The sequence below is a fragment of the Chinchilla lanigera genome, unplaced genomic scaffold (assembly GCF_000276665.1).
Source record: "Chinchilla lanigera isolate Chin_1 unplaced genomic scaffold, ChiLan1.0 scaffold00039, whole genome shotgun sequence".
Lineage (NCBI taxonomy): Eukaryota > Metazoa > Chordata > Mammalia > Rodentia > Chinchillidae > Chinchilla > Chinchilla lanigera.
The window spans coordinates 1,698,147-1,720,513 of NW_004955440.1; the positions used below are offsets into that span (position 1 = coordinate 1,698,147).

General features: G+C 42.7%; 1 protein-coding gene across 1 annotated transcript in view; it reads left to right on the plus strand.

Annotated features, from left to right (window-relative positions):
- Positions 1-6,871: 6,871 nt before the first annotated feature.
- The window catches only part of Mgat5 (mannosyl (alpha-1,6-)-glycoprotein beta-1,6-N-acetyl-glucosaminyltransferase), a 299,821-nt gene continuing 284,325 nt past the window's right edge, over positions 6,872-22,367 (plus strand). Inside the window, exon 1 of the mRNA XM_005390737.2 lies at positions 6,872-6,939. The gene's annotated coding sequence lies outside the window, so the exon portion shown is untranslated. The remainder of the gene's footprint in view (positions 6,940-22,367) is intronic.

A 22,367-nucleotide genomic window follows, 5' to 3' on the forward strand; every position in this document is an offset into this window, starting at 1 on the left:
AAAAAAAAAAAAAAAAAAAAAACCAGAACCGGAGGAGGAGCTGCCCAGTGGCAGTCAGGGAAGTATGGTGTCTCTCAAGGGGAAAGAGAGCTGGCCAGAGGTACTCCTGACCTGTGTCCTCCTTCCTCCAGTCCCCGACCGGGTTTCTGATCGAGTGAAGCACATGAGACGTAAACTGAGCAGAATAACCGGGTATCAGGTTTGTAAGATACCAGGACTGTAAGAAGTGCCAGGCTACCACTGGGCAGGCAGGATGCCAGAACACCAGGAAAACAGAGGTTAATTTAGGAACTGCTCTTTTTTTCTCTCCTGACACCCATGCCTGTAGATTTTTAGTGTCTTCTTTGGCAGATCTATAGTAGGCCATAATGGTGTTGGATTAGCTTCGTTGGTTTGCTTCATAGGTTGAGCTTCCCAGGGCTCAAACTACTAGTGGCCAACATCTGTCATTTGAGTCTTCCTGTAGGGTTTAAAGTGAAAGCAAGCGTGACTCAGAATTAGCAACACCATCAAGAATTTTTAGTGTTTACATGTAAGATCTGATCACTTTTCAGTACAAACACAATGCAGTATAATCATGCTCATCACAGTACAGTTACAAAACTGAAGACACAGGCACTTCAGGTAGTGAGGTCTGGTGACGGGCAGTGGTGGTGAAGCTATGGCACACGTGCTGTAGCTGGCTATTTGTTATCACTGAAAGCTCTAATAAAAGGTTCACCCTCATTGGGCTGTCCCTTCCAGGTTATGTGACAAATGTTTTCTGCTTTCAACCCCATTTTTTTTTTAAGGTTTAATTTTTATTAGTACATGTTTGCAGTATATAATGATTACATTCATCATGGGGAGTAGGTATCTGTATGAAATGCATCTTAATTCTTTTTTCCATCTCTTCCCTCTTTTCCCCCACCCTTCTCTCCATCCCCGTCTTTTTTGCAGAAGATTTATCTCCATTTCCTATTACTATTACTTATTTTGCTCTTTATTTATACTTAGGGTTTCTCATATGAGAGAAACTAAACAATATTTAAGGGTGTACATCTCATTTATTTCACTTAATGTTATGGCCTCAAGGTATATCCATTTTTCTACAAATGACTGAAATTTATCCTTCTTTATAGCAGAGTAGTACTCCATTATGTGTAATAAATATTACATTTTATTTATTCATCTGTATAGACTACTTCCAGGATTTAGCTATTAATATTGCAATAAACATGATGCAATAAACAGTATATAAGTATTACCATAATATGTTTTAAACTCTCTTAGGAAGCTAGGTAGATGGTGTTGTGCTTGTATCTAGATGTTTCCCCAAAGCATCATGTGGTCATAGATGAGGCTTTTGGGAGGTGAATGGATCATGAGTGTGTGGTGCTGGATTATGAGTGTGTGGTGCTGGATTAGGGTGTGTGGTACAGAGATTAAGGATGTGTGACAGGTAAATTAGTCCACTGATTGGTTTAGCATAGTTCGGGGTGTGGGTAATGGAAAGACCTAACCTGGGTGTCGGTAGCACCATCTAGTAGCCTTGTAGACTGGATAGGATAAAAGTCTGCAAAGTTTGCTTCTTACAAACTGGCTGCCCTTCCATGGACTGTTTTTCCTCTGCCATGCTTCTCTGCCATGCTGCCTTGCCTTGGGATCACCTAAGTATGGACTGAAACCTCTACAGACTGTGAGCTAGCATAACCCTTTCCTCCTTTAACTTGTGAGCACTGAGAAAAGTAACTAAGATAGAAGGGGGATAGCTAGGTCAAATGGAATTTCTAGCTTTAGTTTTATGAAGAGCCTTCATATTGATTTCCATAGTGTTTCCCCATGGTTGTGTGTATCTCTCAGAGGTTTTGTGAGTCCATCAGGAGAAAGTGTCAGAAGGCTGAGTCTGAGGTTGTTTGAAGTGGGTTCTTACCAAATCCACATTTTATCTCCTTGTGCTGTGTATAGAGGTTGAATATCTATAGTCTAAGAGTCTAAAATGCTCAAAACTCAGAAACTTTTCTGAGTGCTAACATGGTGCCACCAGTGGAAAACTCTACACTTGACCTCGTGTGACAGTTCACAGTCAGAATGCAAGGACATGAAAAGTGTCGTACTGAATTATCTTTAGTCTGTGTATGTAAAGTATATATGAAGCCTGAATAAATTTTGTGTTTAGACATGGGCTCATTCCCAAGAGTTCTCATTATGTACAGCATATGCAACTATTCCAAAATTTTAAAAAAATCACAGATCCAAAACATTCTGGTCCCAAGCGTTTCAGATAAGGGATCTTCTTAGACTGTGATTTAGAAAGACTCAAGGTAGGGCTGTGCTCCATTCTGAGCAATTAAAAAGCTACAAGGCGTGAGTGAGTCACAGCCTTTTGGAGAGCCTGCTGTTGAGCTGGGGCTCACTACCAGCGACAACTCATCTGTCTCCAAATGTTGACCTTTCCAGGTCGCTGGTAGTTTTTCATCAAAGGAAAAGAAAGGGAGTAAACAAAAGTAGTGTGTTTCTAATGTTTTTTTAAATAATCAACTCTGTTGACAAATTTGGGGTGCCAAAGACTTAATTGAGAAGTGAGGTAAAGACACATGTCCAAGATACATGTAGATTTGTGTCTCTAAGAGACTGTCTTCTTAATTTTAAATGGGCAAATCATTCTCTAACTTCACCTATATATCAGCAGTGCAGTCATAAAATAGAGCAGGGCTTTGCCCAATTAGTTGCCTAAAAAGGACCAAAAGAGCTTATTAAAAAGGAAGATCTCTGGGTATCCCCGCCTTAGGCATGAAGTCCTCATTTTTAACCAGCACTCAAAGTGGTTTGAGAAACATAGCCTAGGAAACACCGCAACTGAAATGATTGATCCCCTTAAGCCTTCTGAAAGGTGCCTTTTCTTTCTCTTCTTTTTGTTTTTTCCTGTTTAATCTGAATTGTAAAATTCCTTCTAGACCTTCTTACTGTTTTGACCCCCATTCTTCAGGCAGGCTGTCCTGACAGAACAGAGATACAAGAGATTTCCCTGGAGAGGAGAGGGTTCATGGCGTTCAGGGTGGGAGATGCTGACATGTTTAAAAACAAAGAAATAAAAACTCTCCATCGAAATTGGTGGTCAACCTGAGGAGATCTGAGAAATAATCCAGTGGTGTCTGTTTCCAGCCTGTGTTGTTATTAATCCTGTTATGAATGATAATGCTTTGCATTTACTGGCTTGCTGTCTCCGAGGAGTTTTCTGTATTGCCTGCTAGACCCTGCTGGGTGATTTAGCCACTCACTCAGCGTCTTACAGGCCACTGGAGGACTATTTGCTTAGAGCAGATAACTGTGTTTCTCCAGCCTTCAAGTCTTTGTTGAATGGTGTGTTAACTGGTGCTCATAGCTCCTGGGGAGAGAAAGCCCTATGCTATGGGTTTGAGACCCAGAGAGATGGCTTGTCCCGTCTTATCTTGTACCATTCTGTCCCATCCCTTCCCATCCACCTCCCACCTGGACCCTTTATTCTCCCACATACTGTTAGAAGCTTCCTGGCCCCTCCCAGGAAGGGATAGGCCTGTCACTGGCCTTTTTAAGGCTTTGTATCCTATAGGGAAAAAAGACCCAGAGCCCTACTTAACAGAGATACTTATTTTAGTACTTATGTAAACAAGGGGAAGACAGAACATTTTTTTACTCAGCAGGTTTTATAATTGCAGTTTATAATACAGAGACTTTGTGCCCAATTAAGGCAGTGCAAGAAAGAGGACCATGGCAGAGATAAGTGGTGGGGAAATGGAGAGTCAGGAGAGAGATTCAGAGGGTACTTTGCCCTCTTTGAAGGTCTTTTTTGATGAAACCTTTCAGAGCTCCAAAGTTCAGGTGGCCTTAATCACAACTGCAGTATAAGTGGGACTGTGACTTACATATAGCAGGAGGTGGACTCCTGCCTACTTTCTACCTCCATGTTCTCTAGAGCCTGCTGGCTGCACACCTGGCTTGTCCAGCTGTGACTAGCCATGCGTGGGTCATTGTGGGGAGGGGAACAGCCCAGCCATGGTTAGAGCTATCCGCTGACAGGACCAAATCAAACTGAATCAAACCCAGGACCTCATACAGGCTAGGCAAGTGCTGTACCACTGAGCAGTAATACTCGCCCTGGCCCAGCAGCCCCTTTGGTAGGTTGATGTCTCTGCCCTTCTGGCACTTACCTGCTAGTGGTGTTGATTCTTAAGCTCTGCTGGATGAGTGAGGTAGAACTCCATCCCCTCTCAACATACACACCCACACTCTTTTTATTTAAAATGAAGTGATGTAGACCATACTAATACTCCAACACAAGGAAATTGTTGAACATCTGGACTCTCCTGCCATTTTAACAAAGGTAGGAGGACTTTCCTAGGAATTGAGGCCATTCTGACAAACGTGCCATCTTCCTCCCCGTAATGAGCTACGAGCCTGTCAAGATAATTAAAGAGAAAGTGCTTGTTAAAATACTGGGTAGAAGTATCTTGTTAAACCTAAATTTGACTCTGGTCAGTGCCGTGAGGCCGCTGTGGTGAGATGTCTTGGCCGCCTGTGACCTTTTCTGATTCTAAGAGCGTCCATTCAGCACAAAGGACGGGCTTTTCTCTCCAGATGCTCTGTGGAGGTATAACTCTGCTTAAACCAAAGAGGCCAAGTGAGGGTATTTCTGTCACAGTTACAGCACTCTGTTTTGGGTGGCCCCACAGGGTAAGAACTCTGTTCAGTCCTTATTCCTGTTCTCCAGAGAAGATGGCAGGAGTGGGTTAAGGTGCGCTCTTTGTCCATGGTCCCTGGGACAGTCTACTCTTTCTCTACACTTGTGTTACTTGCCTATCTCTGCTGTCACCACCCTGGCCCAGGTCACAGTCATTTCTTGCCTACAAGATGCAGTGCTTTCTGTTTCTACTCCCTCTCCCGTTCTGCACCCACAGTGGTTTGGAAACGCAAACCAGACCACTGCCCCTGTCTGCCTCTTCATTCTCCTGCACAGTGATGAGGCCCAGAGCTTGGGTCCTAAAGCTGGAATGACTCTGGTCCAGTTCTTTGCTAGCTTCTTTCTTACACATGGTCAACTTGATTGGCTTCTTTTGGCATCCATAAAATGGGATGATAATAATGGAGTCTACTGCCTTGTTGTTACACTTTTTTTATGGGGAATGCTGAGGACAGTGCCTGGCACGTAGGAAGTGCTGAAAAAAATACTAGTTTTGTTCTTTTTGTATTACTGGGAATCAAACCCAGGACCTCACACATGCTAGGCAAGTGTTCCACCACTGAGCTACTTGCCCTGACCTTACTTGTTAGTTTTATTGTCAGTATAGAACCTAAGATTTGAACATACCTTTATTAAACTTAGTTTTTAACATCAACTTAATCACACCTGCCAGGCCTTTGCATGCATCAAGGCCAGGTGTGTCTCCAGCTGATTCTTTGCAACTTCAGCCTCCTCTTTTCAGCTACCTTGGCTGCTTTTGCTGCTGGTGGTGGCCCCTCTCCTTTCTCTTCCCTCTTCCTCTTCTTCTTTGCAATACTAGGGATTAGCTCTAGGGCTCTTGCACTAAGCTATATCCCCAGCCATCTCTGATTTTTTTTTTTTGTAAATAAGATCTTGCCAAGTGACCCAGGTGGGACTCAAATTTGTGATCTTCCTGTCTCGGCCTCCCAGAGTCCTAGGATTTCATGTGTGTGCCTCCACGCCTGGTGCAACCTGGCTTCCTAACAACATTGTCTGCAAAGCACCAAGCTCATTCCTGCCGCATGGTCTTTGCACAATCTTTGCCTGGACTGAGAACATTTGCTTACTTACTTCCCTCTTTGCCTGGCTAACTTCTGCTCCTCCTATTTTGTATCTAAGATTAACTGATCTTTCCACAGGGAGGCCCCTTGGCCTGAGGTGAAAGCTGATCCTCAATATTCTCCACTATATGCAACGTTCTTTCAGTGTTTGCCACAGACTGTAAATGTCTACTCATTTTTAGGTTTCTTGGGCTGGAATCTTCAGGTTCTTCTGTGCTGTAAGCTCCGTGAAGCCCATGAATAGCATGAGCCAGGCTACACTGCCTCTGTGCAATGAATGGATTCTACTCCCTTCTGGCTGAGCACCTAAATCCATGAACTATAGTGTTTATTTGCGGAGGGGCCATTCTGAATACATTTCTGTATCACAGCCATGAGTAAAGGGTTCTCACACTGTGCCAGGCAGCAGAAATACCTGAGGGGCTTGTCAATACAACTTGCCAAGCCCATTCCCAGAGTTCATGATATACTATAGGCCTGGAGAGCAACCCAAGAAATTGCATTTCTAATGAGTTCCCAAATGATACCCTGCTTCTGGTCTGGACAACACACTTTGAAAACCAGTGATTGAGAAGAAAGAACAAAACAGTTATTCCAATAATACAAAGTGGTTTGCCCCATGACCTGCTAGCTTATACAATGCCAATCAGGAAATACAGTAAAAGGTGGAGAAAAGCCACACATGTGGCTTGTTATAGGCCGCCCATGTGAGCCTGTCTTTTCCTTCCTCCCACGCAGCCTGTGCCATTCTGTGTGAGCTTATTCTGACCCCAGAGTAGGGAAAGCTCACAGTGGAGAACGCGTTTAAGATGCTCCTTATAACCATGCTGTAAAACCCAAAGCAAGGGTCCTGGTGACCACTGATGGCAACCATTGGTTAGCACAGACATTGATGGCAACGCGTTCCTCTACAAATTCTTGTTAAGGACACTTTGTTCTCTACCAGCCACATGAGCTCTTAAGCTTGCCAGTGGCCCTAGATAGGTTGTCTCCGGGTGTGTGACCCCCTTCCCTTCCTATCAGCTTTTATGACATCCTTCCTGGGTGTCAGGAGCCCTTATCCTACGTGTCACAGAGGTAGCTGGTGATGTTGCTGAATCGTGGCTTTGACCTTGGTGTGATACACATGCAGCTTTGGTGCTGGCAGTGCGCCTCCAGGTAAATAGCTTTACTTTAGGTTTTCTTGTTCCGTAAATAGGGATGGCAACCTCTAGGGAAGCTTACTGTGTAGGGGTAAAATAGAGCCTCCAGATATGGAGGAGCTGAGTTCAAATCCAAGCCGTGCTCATCTTTGCTATTTCACAGTGAGCGGGTGATTGAGTCATATGAGTCCTCAGCAACTTCCTTCCTGTGGGAATTAGAATGGTGTCTACCTCAAACAGGTTTGGGGAAATAAAATGCTAGTGAAGACTTGTAGAATCTAAATAAAGCCTGTATTATGACAATGTTAATTTCTTGGTTCCAGTAGAGGTAGCGCGCTTTCATGTAAGACTAAATTAGAGAAAGCCCATATTCCCATCATAGTGTCCTGTAAAAGTCCCTAGGATCCCTCCCTCCCTCACTGTCTTCCTCTCATCCCTCCATCTCAGCCTGCTACTGGAGTCCCTAGAGGTGGGAATGTTAGCTCATTGGAAGATGACAGGGTTGCTTAGACAGGAAGGTGCTTTATGCAGGCTCACTGAGCGAGACAGCTGTGTTCTTCTAGTTACACGTGAGCACCAAACATCTGGAGAGGGCTGTGCAGTTTTACAGAGCACTTTCACATGACCCAGTTTAACCATCTGCATAATAAACCAGTTTGCGGGGGAGGATAAGGACTGGAGTTGAGAGTAACTCTGCTCCTTCCCTCACTCTTGATGCCCTGGGCGCTGTCTTGTTTGTTGTTACTGTGACACGTCTCTTTAAAAGCTCTTTCAGAGATTCTGACATCTTTCTCCGACTCTGAAAATGATGGCTCTGGAGAAGAATGGTTCTTTAATGCCTTCTGAATTATCTGGAGAGGGAAAATACAGATTGCTGAGCATTGTACTGCTGTATTTCCTTAAAAGGGGTGGATTTACATAAAAAAAACAAGAGAAACACCTGCCTGGCTAGTGTGGTGCTGCTGCCTGCGGTGAAAGGAAGCCTCAGTTTCCCCATCTGCAGACTATAGCCTGGCTTGCGTGAGGCACTCGTGTGGAATGCTGAGGTCGAGGCTGGGCCCAGCTGTTGCAGGGGTTGAGGGGCAGGAAGAGTGGCCCAGCATTGTGTGGACTCAGCTGGTCCAACTAGCCTCCCCCAGCACCTGAAGATGGTGTACTGAGCTCGGGAGAGCACTGTCACTCCCAGAGTGGTCAGCAGAAGGACAAACACAGAGTGACCAAATGGGACAGTGCTGCCGTGGGACAGGTGGGTTTACATCCTGCTTCATTCCCCGGCTGTGATTGTACATGGCTTACTTTAACTCTGTGTTTCAGTCCTTCATCTGCAAATGAGATTAATGCCTGAAAGGAGTGCTGGTAAAAAAAAGTTGCTCCGGCAGCAGGACCTGATTGGTTCATGGGCATCCAGTAATGCCAGCTGCTGCTCTGCTGTGATCATTAGTGTCACCTGACACTTCTCACGGACTAGGAGCTGCCAGGAGTGTCCGGTGGACTTAAGTGGTTCAGCAAAGAATATCTGCCAGCCCCAAGGCTGGAGTGAGGAGAGCTGGAGTTGTGGAAGTTGGTGAGAAAGCATGGTGGTGGGGAGCTTTGTGGGTTTGGGGGACCATCAGTAAGCCTGTAGCTTTGTATAAAGTTTCCAGCCTCCTGGGAAGGATAGACTCCCTGCCCCGCATCAGGAGGGAATGACTGTCTTTGCCTTAGCTGACTGTGCAGGGCTGGAGTAAAGGCCTGTCTGCCCGGCTGGTGCTTGCCCCGTACCTTGCCTGGGCTGTGGGGCCTGAGTCTGGGGGTTTGGCTGGGCTTGAGGGTGTTGAGAAGAAAGTGAAGTCATTTTTCAGCTTTGTGGAGTCCGACCATGGCTTAGAAGATAGATTTTTCTGGTGGGAACCTTGTTACCTGGTAACTCATTTAACTGGTGAATGCTGGCCACTTGCCTTCCAGCCCCCATCTGCAGCAGAGGGACCCGAGCCAAGAGTTCCTCTCTCAGCCTCCTGGGGCCCTGGACTCCAGTGTGGAGGAGGCGGAAGTCTGGGGCCCCGGGGATTGAGGGAGTAGAACCTCCGGAATCTCTTCTGACTTCCTCTTAGAGGTTTTCAAAAATTGGTCTGCAAGAGTAAAGTTGATTATTTTTTTTTCCCCTTCAGAGTGTGATCCCGGTTGAGGCTGCCTTTTATGGAGTTGTCAATGTTTCGTGTACTTGTTTGAATATCTATTTCAAATCTCTGTTTTTTCTCTCACAGCTTTGAGCTCTTTTTTGTTGTTGTCATTGTTAGAATAGTTTCAATCAGATTTGTTAAAAAGAAAAGAACCAGTAGTAACAGCGTGTCTTCTTTTTAGGAAAGATCTTGCTAGTATTAAGTATAAAATATGTGTGATATGAGTATTGGAGTCTGATGAAATGGTAACAGTAAAGGTGCACATATTTCCCTTAGAGGGGCTAGTCTCCTCCCAGTTCTTAATGTAATTTTTTGTACTCACAGTTTTAGGACCTTTTACTGGCAGGCAAGAGGTTGTCAGCTGAAAAGGCTCTGGCCTGGTTTGGGAGTAGCCTGGACGATCGGACTGGGAGGAGATAGCAGAGCTGTGAGTGAGGACAGCAAGAGAATTACTCCTTTCCAGTTATGTTGGGGCTTTCATTGCATTAAAGTCATATTTTAGTAAATGCCACAAATTGAGTTGCTGACTATGTGTTGAGAACTTTTTGCATTTCCTTATTAGTTTAATGCTTTGAGGTTATCATTCCCCTTTTACAACCTAACTCTGAGCCCTGTGCCACACGGTACCGGGTCAACCACCATGTGCATTCTGCAGTGGTATAACAATAAAACAGTATTGCCCAGTGGTGTCATAGTCACCTTAGTTCATGTGAGTACAATTATATAAGGATGAAATAGCCTACCGATGCATTTCTCAGAAGATATCTATCTCCCTCATTAAGTGACACATGACTACTGTAGCTGAGTGGTTGAATAATTTCCCCAAGGTCCCATAGCTAGGATTTGAATAGAACTGGACCCAGATCCCAAACATGTGATTTCTACTATGCTGCATTGTTCCTTTAAGGGGACTTAATAACAGGAGGAGGAGTAAAGGCAGCATTTTATTGAATGCCTGCTGTGTGTAAAGCACTATGTGCTAAGTGCTTTACCATTATCTCCTCCACCCTGTGGACCATGTGGAGTAGGTACTAATATTACAGCTGTTTCACAGAAGATGAAATGAGGCTTAGAGATGTTAAGTGCCTTGCAAACGGTATTGAAGTGGGATGACCTTAGTGGTCCGAGTCTCTGCTGTTGGAATAATGAGTTTAGGAGCATAAGTAGAAGCCTTAGTTTTAGTGAATTGATTGGTATGTTGGTTTTGTGTGAGAATCTGTGTCTAAAATGCTCTTTAGAGACCCTGAAAAGTGTATGACCTGGCCTGCCCTGGGGAGCTGACAGTCTGGTTAGGGGAGTTGCCGCACCCCTAATCAGACCTAACCTTATTCCAATTTTTTAATTGAAGATTTTATTTAGAAATGCATCAGTGGTCTATATTGGTGCAGGAAAAATAATTGCAGTGAGAGGGAGAGTCTGCCTGAGACCCACTGATGGGAGTAAAGCAGTTCTTGGTACACCAGCGGTCTTCAGGATGGAGATTTTTGGAACTGGTGGCGCTTGAGTCTCCTTGTTAAAGTGGAAAGACCCTGTGGAGGGCACCTCAGAATTCACCCAGCAGATGTTGGGAGGAGGCTGTGAAAAAGCAGGAGAGGAGGCTGGAGAAAGACCTACTAAGGAGAAAGTGACTGTGAGCTACTAGGTCAGAAAGGGTTAAGGCAGGAACACTCATCAAGGTTATTAGCAATTCAGCTGGCTAGCGTCCTTAAGCAGAGGTGAGTAATGCTGAGAAGAGACGCAGAAATCTCACTGATGGGATTGAATTGAATGCTGAGAGAGGAGAGAGGAACATTGATCCAAGATTTGATGACTTTGATGGGCTCTTAAGAGGACTGTGTTTATTTCTCCCCACTTCATGCCCAGAAGGATGGATTAATTTGCATTTTTTTATTGGAAAACTCTCCCCTTAGGCTGTTTGTCCCAGCTCTGCAGAGTTTCCATTTATTATCTTACCACTTAATGAGAGATGCCCAGGTCTGACCCGTATGTCAGTGTGAGTCTGGGACTCTCAGCGGATTGCCAAGATTCTGTAAAGAGCTGGCGGTGGATGAAGGTGGCATTCTGACATGCTTCTATCCCTTTAGAGACTAGTGCTGGTGGCCGTGAAGTTTGACTTTTCTTGGGTGTGAAGTTTAACACAAGTGGTCTCTACTGAGTGGGCCAGAGGGAGCAAGGGGAAGAGGAACAGTGGGGAAGGCCATGAATAACCAGAGAAAGAAGAGATGCCTTCTGCAGAGAACTTGCAGCCTGTAATAGTCCAAGGTCAAGTCAGTGACCTTGCTTCTTTACAGCTTTGTTGCTCCACCTGGTTGTTCTAATCCAACAGTAACCAACACCATTTTTGGAGCCTTTCTCACACTGGAGCAATACTCAGAATTGTTTAGTTTTTTTGATGTCTAGAAATTGTTTTATTTTAATGTCTTAAAAGTTCATTTTTAATTGATCATAATTGTATACATTATATACTTATGGGGTATAATGTGATATTTTGATCCATGCTTGTATTGCGGCCTAGAAATCTTTTAAATGACTACTTCTAGGTAGCCTGCTGTCAGAGGGTCATTATTAATAAAAGCTGGTTTTATATTCCAATTTTTCATTAAATTTTTTTTTTAATTTTCTGAATTAGGGTCCTCACTGTACAGTTTAGACTGTCTTGGAACTCATTATGTGGCCTAGGCTGGCCTCAAACTTGCAGCGATTCTCCTGCTTCAGCCTCCCGAGTGCTGGGGTTACAGGTGTACACCACCACGCCCAGCTTTTTTATTCCAACTTTAGTGAAGTAATTTACTGAGAGTGGTTGGTAGGATCTACGGTGACTTGAGAGTTGTTTTTCTTACGTTGTTTTCTGTAATAATTAAAAAGAAGAGATTAAATTTGAGGACCTTGTCTTGCCAAAGGAGAATTGTAGAGATTAGCTTCTCTCACTTGGAGAGATCTTTGGCGAGGTTGTGCCTGCGTGTGTCGTTGGTTTGTGCTCAGGAGTCTAACAAGCTGCAGTGTCATCAAGTTGCATCCTTTCTGAATGCAGGCTTATGATGACTGTTTTTTAGTGTATCTCAGTTCTGATGCTTTCTGTTCTGAGGCTAGTCCACTTGGTTCATTTGTAAATTTGCCACATGACCTATTTCCTAAATGGTAAGCCCTAAGGACACACGGGCATGAAGCCCTGGATCGGTTAGTTCTGTGGTGTAGGTTATCTAGCTTGTTGCATGGTATTGGTAAAGATAAAAGATGTAGCCTTGAAATATCTCTATATCAGCACTATCCCATAGAACTTGACTCCATGGGGATGTTCTTTAGCTGTCCTGCCTTGTGTGGTGACCAGTAGTCATACATGGCCATTCAGTGCTTGAAATTGACTTAGTGCATCTGCGGGACAGAATTTGAGATTTAATTAATTTTAATGGAAGTGGCCAGGTGTGGTAAGTGACTATCACTTGGACAGCACTGCTCAAGCCAATGGCCAGAGGTGACTGATTGCTGTATTTGGCACTAGGACTTGGACAGAGGTCCTGGCTGGGCAAGCTGCTTTGTGAGGGAAGACACAAGGATACTCTAATGGACTTTAGACAGTTGGACAGATAGCATAGAATTGTGAAATTGGTTTTCAGTTTTGGGATTCAAGAAGATTCAGGAGAGTTGGAGCTGGAAGTAGGGAGGGACTTTTTTTTTTAAAGGAACATGGCATGCTTATAGCTTTCAGATCTTGTGAAATAATGTCTCGGCAGCTGGAAATGTTCCATTATTCATGTGAAATGGTACGTTCCAGATTTGGAGTCTTAACAGATCTGTGTGAAGATAGGCATCACCTACTGTGGCTTTGCCAGCTGTGCCTGTGTGTGTCAGATTCAGCACCTCTTTGTCCTCCCTGCCTCCTGGGCCTTGTGCTGAGAGGTCCAACTGTGACGCGTGGGTAGGGATGCTGAGGTGGAATCTGATGTTTACTTTTTAAATGGAAATCTGAGTCTTTGTCATTAGTAAATCCATGAAAATATTTCTGAACAATTTACTTGCCAATAAAGACAGCGGTTTAAAAAAATATAGAGATGATCTGTATGAGATACTTAGCTTTCTGAGCCTCAGTTTCTTCTGTGTGATGTAATAGTACATACCTTGGGGAGGTATTGTTATGTTGTATGACTTACACAAAGCTCCTGGTGTCTTGGCACATAGCAGGTTGTTAATCAATGTAGGCATTGTGTCACAAATAGGATTAGCAAGTACACACAGACTTGTATAAATCTACACAAAACTGCAGGATTCTCACTCCTTTTCTTCATATCCTGTGAGGAGGACAACCTGCCTCTGCCCATGCTTTGGGCCAGAGGTCCTGACGTGATCTTCGGGACAGGCAGCAAGTGAAGGGAAAGGGTGTGAAGAGACTGAATGAGACACCAGAGAACCTTTGGGAAATTGAGAACACAATTTAATAAATTTAGGTCATTAGCCAGTGATAAGAGCACATACTTATTGGTGTGTAGGTGCAGTCTTCACAAGTCTGGCCTCCATTCTTTTTCCTCTCATAAGAGTGTTAACTAGAGTTTCCAATTTAAACTGTGTTTCTGGGCATTAATATTTACATGGTGCTTTGAACACCTCCTATTATCATTTCCTTATCAGGGCTTTTTATTTACTTGAACACTTGAGGTTGATTTAGTATCTTACAAGAACTGAGCATTGTCTCCCGGACATCATTAATCTCGCCTTTCTTGTCCAGCATAAGTGTGAAATTAATCAAAAAGAAAAGGGAAATTAATAATATGTTGGTATTCACGATTCATCAGGAGACCTCGTGGCAGGTATGAAATTATGTTTTCTGAATTTAACATACCTCAACATATTAAAGATATGGAGAAGGTTTTATTTATTATTTAGGGAATGCCCCTTTATGCTTCCTGCTTTGATAATTAGTCAAGTTCGGTGAAGGCTGGCATTTGATAAGAAGATCATTCCTTATCTTGTACTCTGAGTAACTACTTTAAAGATAGCAATACATAGTGCGTTAACTGTGGTTATTCTCCTATTATTTTGTTATGATATTTTATTTTTTCCATAAAAATAAAATTAGATTTATGGGAAGAAAAGGATCATTCCTTATTATGAGGTCACCTTAAAACCCATAGAAAACATTGAATCAACTGGTTTTTTTTCCCTGTTTCAGTATCACTTCTCTTAGATAAATGAGAAGGCAACATAATTGATGCATACTTGTTTCTTGCCAATTGAAAAGGTTTGCCTAAAGACATACAGTTTTGATCCTGTTTATAGTAAACTAAATTTGATCCTGGGTTCTATGTTTCCTTGTTGAGACATGGGGTAAGATCAGTTTCAAAGAGTAAATTATGATGAACACATTGCGGAAAAGAATGGAATGCTTTAATTGTGACTCGCTATCACAGCTTTTACTGAGGGTGGTAAAGGACAAGTCATGCTGCTGAAGTGTTCCTGTAATTATATCAGAAATAACAGGCAGCAGTCACCTTCCATTAGGGGTGTGAGAGGCACCTTACTATTTAAGTGATCACATAAGGTGTTAAATGAGTCATCGTCAGCCTCATGAAGAATTAAAAATAGAAAGGAACAGTTGACATCATCCTATAGCAAGTTTTTAAGGAATAGCAAAATGCCAGATAGTTTTATAAGGAAAAGGGCTATCTGAAATAAAGACCCAACCTGTATGGGTCCCTAACCTGTTGGGGTGGTTCTCATACTTCTGTGGCTTCCAGAATGCCAATTGCTGGACTCTACCGGGGTGTCTGAGTGAGTCTGCCTGTCACAGGGTCTGAGACTTCGTGGTTTTAACTTCCCAGCTGGTGCTGATGTTGCAAGTTCAAGGACTGCACTTTGAGAACTATTGGATTTAAGGAAAGAAATGGGTAAATGTTGAGGATGGCTCTCAAAGCAGAATTTTAAGGGTGTTTTGTTTTGGTGGTACTGGGAATTGAACACAACTCCTTCACACTAAGCTACATCACCTTCCCAGAGTTTGGAATTATAGGCATGTGCCACCACATCCAGTTTAAGATAAATTCTTTAGGGTCTCTTAAAACCAAATTTTTGATGAAAATATTCAGTTTCATCTGGGGCACTGTTCAAGTTTGGTCAAGGGGACCTGTTCTTTGTGACATTGTAAGTGAATCTTAAAAATGATTGTAAACCTCGATAAATGATCTTCCGGCCTGGTGTCACTGAATCTTGGTGTACAATCTTGGATAAACTTTGTTACTACCAGTATTCTCTCTCAAATCCAAGTCAGTGATGAATTCAGGCGTTTGCATGTTTTTATCTCTTCTGCAAATCACCACCCTGTGTCTAGGGACCATTTGTAGGAGAAGAGTTATTTTAACTAAGGGTATTCCAGGTCCAAAGCCATTAAATTACCACAGCAGTCTGACAAAATAGCTGTCAGGAAAGTGAAAGTATAACTGGTCTGGTCCCCTCTACTGCACTAGTTCTAGGCATTGCACTGGTTCTAGAGCTGCTATTTTATTTTATCTGGTATTTTGAGACAAGGTCTTGCTGTGTAGTTCAGGCTGATCTTGAACTCACTGTGTAGCCCAGGTTTGCCTTGAATTCATGGAGATCCCCCTGCCTCAGCCTCCCAAGTGCTGGGATTACAGGCATGTGCCACCATGCCTGGTGTAGAGCTGCCCTTTTATTAACCTTGGGAATTTGTTATCCTGTTAAAACAACAGTGACCACGGTCATAACAATTGCTAATTCTTACAGAGTGCTCCCTGATTCTGGAGCTGTGCTTCCCTCGCTTAACTTCTTGCTTCCCCTTCTCTGAGTGAGTCACCATGATCACCTGTGTTTTCAGACACAACACAGAGACATGGAGAGTCACATGGTGGTTGTCACACCGTTTTGAGGTCTGAGGCTCAGTATTTTAGCCTAGTCATGTGGGCAAGTGGGAAAGATTTCTATTCTATTACATTTTGGAAGATGTTATAGAGACTTGAAAGGCTTCATTGAGACCAAAAGATGTTAGAAAATTTTGAAGTATAAGGAAACCAAACCCATTTAAGGTTAAAATTGTGTAAGCTCTGTTGTCAGAGCCTAGTGTAGATCTACGTAATTGGGCAACGTTTCACTGTGTGGTGATTTTTGCATCTCTGGCTAATGTAGGATAAAAACAGTGTGAAGTCAATATTGTAATTATAGGGGTCAGGCTGATGATTGAAAAGGACGATTGAATGACCGCAAGTTGATAAGTGATAATTTGCTTTCAGTGTGCACCATCTGGTTCTGTTATTTGATGTCTTCTCTCTAGGCATAAAAGGTATTGTAGGACTATAGGCTCCCTTTAGCCACTTAAGGGAATACACACAAGGGGAAGCTGGGGGGTTCTCAGCCTCCTTTGTCTAGGTGCAGAAAAGGGGGGAAGGCAGGCCTGTTCATGGTGATTTCCATTTTATTTTGTAAAAAAATAAATCAAATTTTCATAACCAAATAATAAAGTCATCCATGGTGGGTTTGGGCACTCACTGTCACAGAGTCCAGTATTTGGAAAGGTGTTGTCCATGGGGAATAAGGAAGAAAACTTGAGTGTAAAAATTGAAAAAAGACATTGCCCTGACAGGGTTCCGGAGCCAAAACTCATGAGGGTGGGAACCAGAAAGCCTGGAATCGGCCAACATCTTCCTGTGTCCTCAGTTCCTGAGCGGGGCCGCACAGGTGTCTCTGCGGGACAGCGGCTTGTCATGGAGCACTCCTGTCTGGATGTGCGGGGAGGGAGACTGCAGGTTTCTAATAAAATACTATTTATCGAGCAGGTGGTTCTGTCTGTGGGTCATTTGTAATGTCTTTTTTCTCGAATGTGAAACAAAAGGGTTACATGTTGGTTGAAAAGAAGATTCCTAGTTTTTTCCTGGTCAGTCCTGTCTCTGTCTCCTGTGATGGCTGCCTTATTCCTCTTTCAGATTTGAATTGTACTTCCCTGACTTCTGGTCTGTAAACATGCTCACAGTTTAGATGTTGTTAGGAAAAAAGGAGAAGAAAATAGGTGCTCAAGGGGGCAGGTTTGTGAGAGGGGCCGCCCTGGCACTCAGACCAGACAGCGGCTCTCCTACAGGCTGTGGGGTCTTGCAGGGTCATGAGCATAGAAGGGGACCTTGCACGGAGAGGTCAGATGGGGCTGTGAGAGGACAAGTTCAGTGCAAAGGACTTGCGGCTGTCTGCTAGAGAAGAGGCTTGAGACATGTGGGGTGTGGCGGTGTTTGGGGCTGGAGCATGTAATGGGGTGTGGGGTGTAGCTGTGGATGCAGGGCCTTTTGCCTGTGATTATACATGTTTAGCAGGTGTCAAAGCATAGCGGGGTGGAAGAGGCCTAGAGCAGCCTCTGGTCAGCCTAAGACGGCTACAGTCAGACTCCTTCAGGTGCAATTAAGAGAAGGAAAAAAATCAAAGCGTAAGCTCTAGAAGAGACTGAGGGCAACCCATTACTCTCCAGAGAAAAGTACTGTAGGTGGCGCTTTAGTGAAATCTCTGGTGGTGCGCTGTTTTGAAAATGAGGAAGGAGAAAGGACCTCCTTCAACATTTTCTTTATAGAGACAGGTAGAAATGGCTATAAATTGTCATTAATGTTACATAATTGGCTCTGCAGGAAATATTTAAGATAGTTGGAGCATTAAAGCTTTGCCAAGGAGAGAAGTAAATGGCCTCTTGGTTTCTCGGTGACGGTGAATTTTGCGAATGTTCATATTCAAGGGTGATGCACTAGTTCTCATGTGACTCAGGAAGTCCCTTGTCTGATTTTTAAGGGGAAATCAGGATGGAGTTGTTAACAATGTGACTATGTTTGTTTGTTTGGTTTTTTGTTTTTTTTTTCCGGTACCGGGAATCGAACTCACGACCTTGCACTTGCCAGGCAGGCGCTGTGCCGCTGAGCTAAATCCCCAGCCCCAGCAGTGTGACTGTGATTAGAGAAAAATAATGCAGAATTGAAAGTACTGAGGAGGTAAAGGATAGTGATTTTTTTTCACATTATGAATAGTTTTTGAATCTCATAATCACTGGTGTGATCCACATGACCTGTCACTCATGGGAATTTGGTCCCAGCACTAGAAAGGAAAGCTGTCCTACAGTGTACCAAATGAGATGTTTATAGAAACACACAAGAATAAGAGTATACAGTGTCAGTTGATTTTACTTAGTCCTGAGGCACTTGAATATTGATTTCATTAGCCTACACCTGAGTACAGGAGTGAGGTGTTTTTAATAATGATGAGATACTGAAGATTATTTTCTCAAAGTTTTGACTGGAGTTATTGGGGTTAGTAGCCTTTTCTGTGTCAATATGTTATTTCCAAAACTCATTTCTTCGGCTCAAAGCTACATCAGACAGAAAGCAGCATAAAAAGGAGGCCACATGGTCACCAGCTCTGATTTGTTTCCTTCTAACCTTCCAATCTCAGTCCACTGGAGTCCAGACCATTGCCTGGAGCTTGTAGATTTGGAGTGACTGTAGGTTCAGCCTGTTCTCCCAGAGTGCTCCAGCACACCACTCTCTGGGATTACTCAGAGCTTGCTGACACAGATGAAAACGTTAATACTGTGAATGTAGGAATATAACATAGACCATATAAAGATGAAATTGGCTCTGTTTCACTTAAAAGTAACCAAACTTTTTCAGAAGAAAATTGTACAACACACTCCTTCATGAAGTCCTGAAAATAATAAGGCAGACCAGTTGGGTAGTCTTGAAGACTTCACAGTCTTGGCAGATTGAAGATGAGTTTGTGCAGAATGGCCTTTATTTCTTCTTTCCTCCCTTCCAGCTGAGGTCCTTGTCAGCTTTATGATCCTCTGCTGACAGATTCCACAGATATCCGAAACATATTGTATGTGTCAGTTAACGGACATGTTTCTTCTCCTTATTTTTTAAAAAGGAATTTTGCAGAAGGAAGATATTAGCCAAAATCAGAAGCACATAATAGAAGTATTTCTAAAATAGCTTTTTCCTGTTGCTTTTGATTTTATACTTGAAGGTGAAGCAACTACATAATGTTGTGTTTGAATGAACAGACTTATAATTGGATTGACTTTATCTCCTATTTTGAACTTCTTAGTTTTTTGTGATAGAGCTATCTTTTAAAAATTTTTCTATAGTATACTTGTGACTATGTGTGTGTATTAATGTATTAGTGTAGCCTACTCCAGAAGGCGTTAGGATTGGCAAAAGCTTTGGTTTAATGCCTTCTGAGACTTGGAACAAAGAGCAGTTTTGTACAGATGCTCCATCCTTGCCAAGTGGCCTTACCCCTGCTGAACTAATAATGGATAGATTTGGATCCTAACAAGCAAGATAGTATTTTTTAATAACTGCCTCTGGGTGACAGTGATAGGGCCTCCCACATAGCTATTTTTATGTATCTTTGGTGGGGGGAAACTATCTGCCTTTCAGGCAACTGGGTTCCAAAAATGAAGAAGCAGAATTCAGACAGGTTTTTCGTTAGCCATCTGTTTGCAGCAGATCAAGTCCTTTAAGAGGAGGAACTTAGGAATGTCCTTGTCCTTGCAACTTCAGGAGTGATTCCTATTCTAAAGTAGATATTGGAGGACCTGCTAGGCCATGTTAGTGTGTAATAAGCAGATACTTGTCCTAGCTAAGCAGGGAGCCCAGGATATTTGCCCTTGGAGGAGAGAGGACCAGGAAGTTCAGCCAGCCCTTGCTATTTGGAACCATCAAAAAAATGCAGGCACACTCTGATGCCAGTGAGCTGGGGGTTGCTCTCGCCATGCCACCTCCGATCCTGAGGGGACGTCTGTGACTACCTGGCTAAGGCTATCGGGTGGCATTGACTTTTTAGGCAAGAATACTTCGTAGAGCTAGCAAAGCGACTGGAGCAGAAGGATGTCTTTTCAATAGGCTTTAATTCCTTGAGGCCTGGACCCTTTAGAGCAGCCCCACCTGGACCAGAAACACAAAGAATCATGATGTGAGTACGTGGAAGTCAAGGCGCTGAACTGGAAAGTGTGACTTGTAAATCTTGCACAACTTCTGAACTCTGTCTGTGTTGGGTAACTATTGCTCTAGGAGTATGTTCTCTTGTCTCCACTTAGGACATGTTTTATAGAGGAAGCAGTTTGTTAAGTACTTCCTTGTTTCAGCTGTCTGGATCATCCGTAATGCATAAGGGTTCCTCATACTGAGTAGCCGATGCCTATACCATACTTATGTGATGAAGATACTTCAGCTTAATGGTTACCTGGATGTGCCTTTGAGTAGCTGTGCTGAGGGGATGCAGGAAGCAGGTTTTGTGTTCACCGTCTTGGAAGATGAACAGCAGTGTGTATGCCGGTGTGTCAGAGTGTCAACAGGTGAGTTTTAAAACCACCTTAAGTGCCATGTTACATTTTTGTGTATTTATAATTTGTTTTATTCAATGTTTTCTTTTGATTTTTCTTGAAGAATTAGTCCCATTCAGTACAATATCACATGAAAATCCACTTTTACAGCTATGGGAAGAGGGTGAAAGTGAGTTATCAGGTGACTTGGCTACTGATGATGACTTGAATCAAGTAAAGCTAAAGAAGTTAGCAAGATCAGACAGATAGAGGGGACGGGGATGTAGCTCAGCGGCACAAGCACCTGCCTGGCAAGCTCAAGGTCCTGAGTTTGATTCCTGGTACTGAAAAAAAAAAAAAAAAAAAGACAGATAGAGAAGCACAGAGTGAAGACCTTGATTCACAAGAGGAAGAAAACAGTAATGTAAATAAATATTTGACTAGTCAGAGTTCTACAAGACATATACCTAAAGGATCCAACATTAGAACTAGGTTGGAAAATGTTATTAGTCTCTTTCTAGGGGTGAAACATATTACATGGAATGCCAACCCTGCAATTCAGTATTGGAACTTGTTTGTAACAGATGATATGCTACAAGATGTTGTGAAATATATTAATAATGAAGTATAAATAAAGTGTTCTACATGCACCAATAGTAATACTGCACTCAAAAATATATTTGTCATGACACCTCACTATCTGAACTGAAAGCCTTCATAACAAGATTTTATCATTCTAATTGTCAGAATCTAGAGGATTTATGGGGAAATGATAGATGTGACCTTGGGATTTTTAGAAGAATAATGACACTCAAGAGATTTGGTTTCCTTCAAGATAGCCTACATTTTGATGATAAAAAGACCCACCAAGAGAGAAAGGAAATCCAACAGTTTGGCTGCTATTTACTCGTTTTTTGAAAGCTTTGTTTTGGACTGTCAAGCGATTTATATACCATTGGAATAGATGGCAGTGAACAACTTGCACCGTTTCGCTGCAGTTGTAACTTTTGGCAACATGTGCCAAAAATAAACCTGCCAAATATGGTATAAAAAGATAGGTTTTGATAGATGTGAAGACATTTTACCCCTTGAATTTAGAAATTTATCCTGGAACTCAGCCACCAGGTCTTTATTTGTGTAGTAGTAAGCCATATGACACTATATGAGGGTGTGAACAGACTTGTCGCACCTATTTTAAAATTGATCTGAAAACAGTGTGCAGTATAAGAACTATTGTTGAACTCCTACCATTTGTGTAATGAAGCTCTGCATCATTTCCAGTGTTTTTTTAAAATTATTTTTATTGTTTTTTACTTGTTACTGTTTTTGATTGTTTGATCAATCTTACATTCTTACATCTAATGGACTGAGCAACTTTGTTGAAGGTAACAGTATGTAATTTAGCAGCTATTGTAAATTTCTATCATTTTGTCTTGGGGTTGTTCCCCACCGCCCCGTACTAGGAATCGAACTCATGACCTTGCACTTGTCAGGCAGGCCCTGTGCCGCTGAGCTAAATCCCCAACCCCCAATATGCATTTTTGTCTTGAGGTCGTGTTTCATTTTTGTTGTTTTTGTGTTGTTTTGATTTTTGTCTTCATTGTTTTGTCAGTTTTTTCATTTTTAAAATAAAAAAAAATTAAAAAAATAAAAATCCCCCCCCTCCAAAAAAAAGTAACCCAAATGTTACATTCAACCTTTGGTCCTCTAGTTACCCATGAATGTTACATTTGCTGAAAGAACTCCAGTTGACCAACCAGCACAGGCACAAAGGGGAGATTCCTGAAAAAATACTGCAAGTTCACAATAGAGAACTATGTAGTACAATCTTTGGATTTCAAAAAAATAAGTAACTATTACATGGGAAATAAAAAGTAGTCTTTCTCTTTTTTATTTTTTGTCTTTTTGAGACAGGGTCTCGCTATGCAGTTCAGGCTGGCCTTGAGCTTACTTTGTAGCCTGGGGTGGTCTTGAACTCGCTCCTGCCTCAGC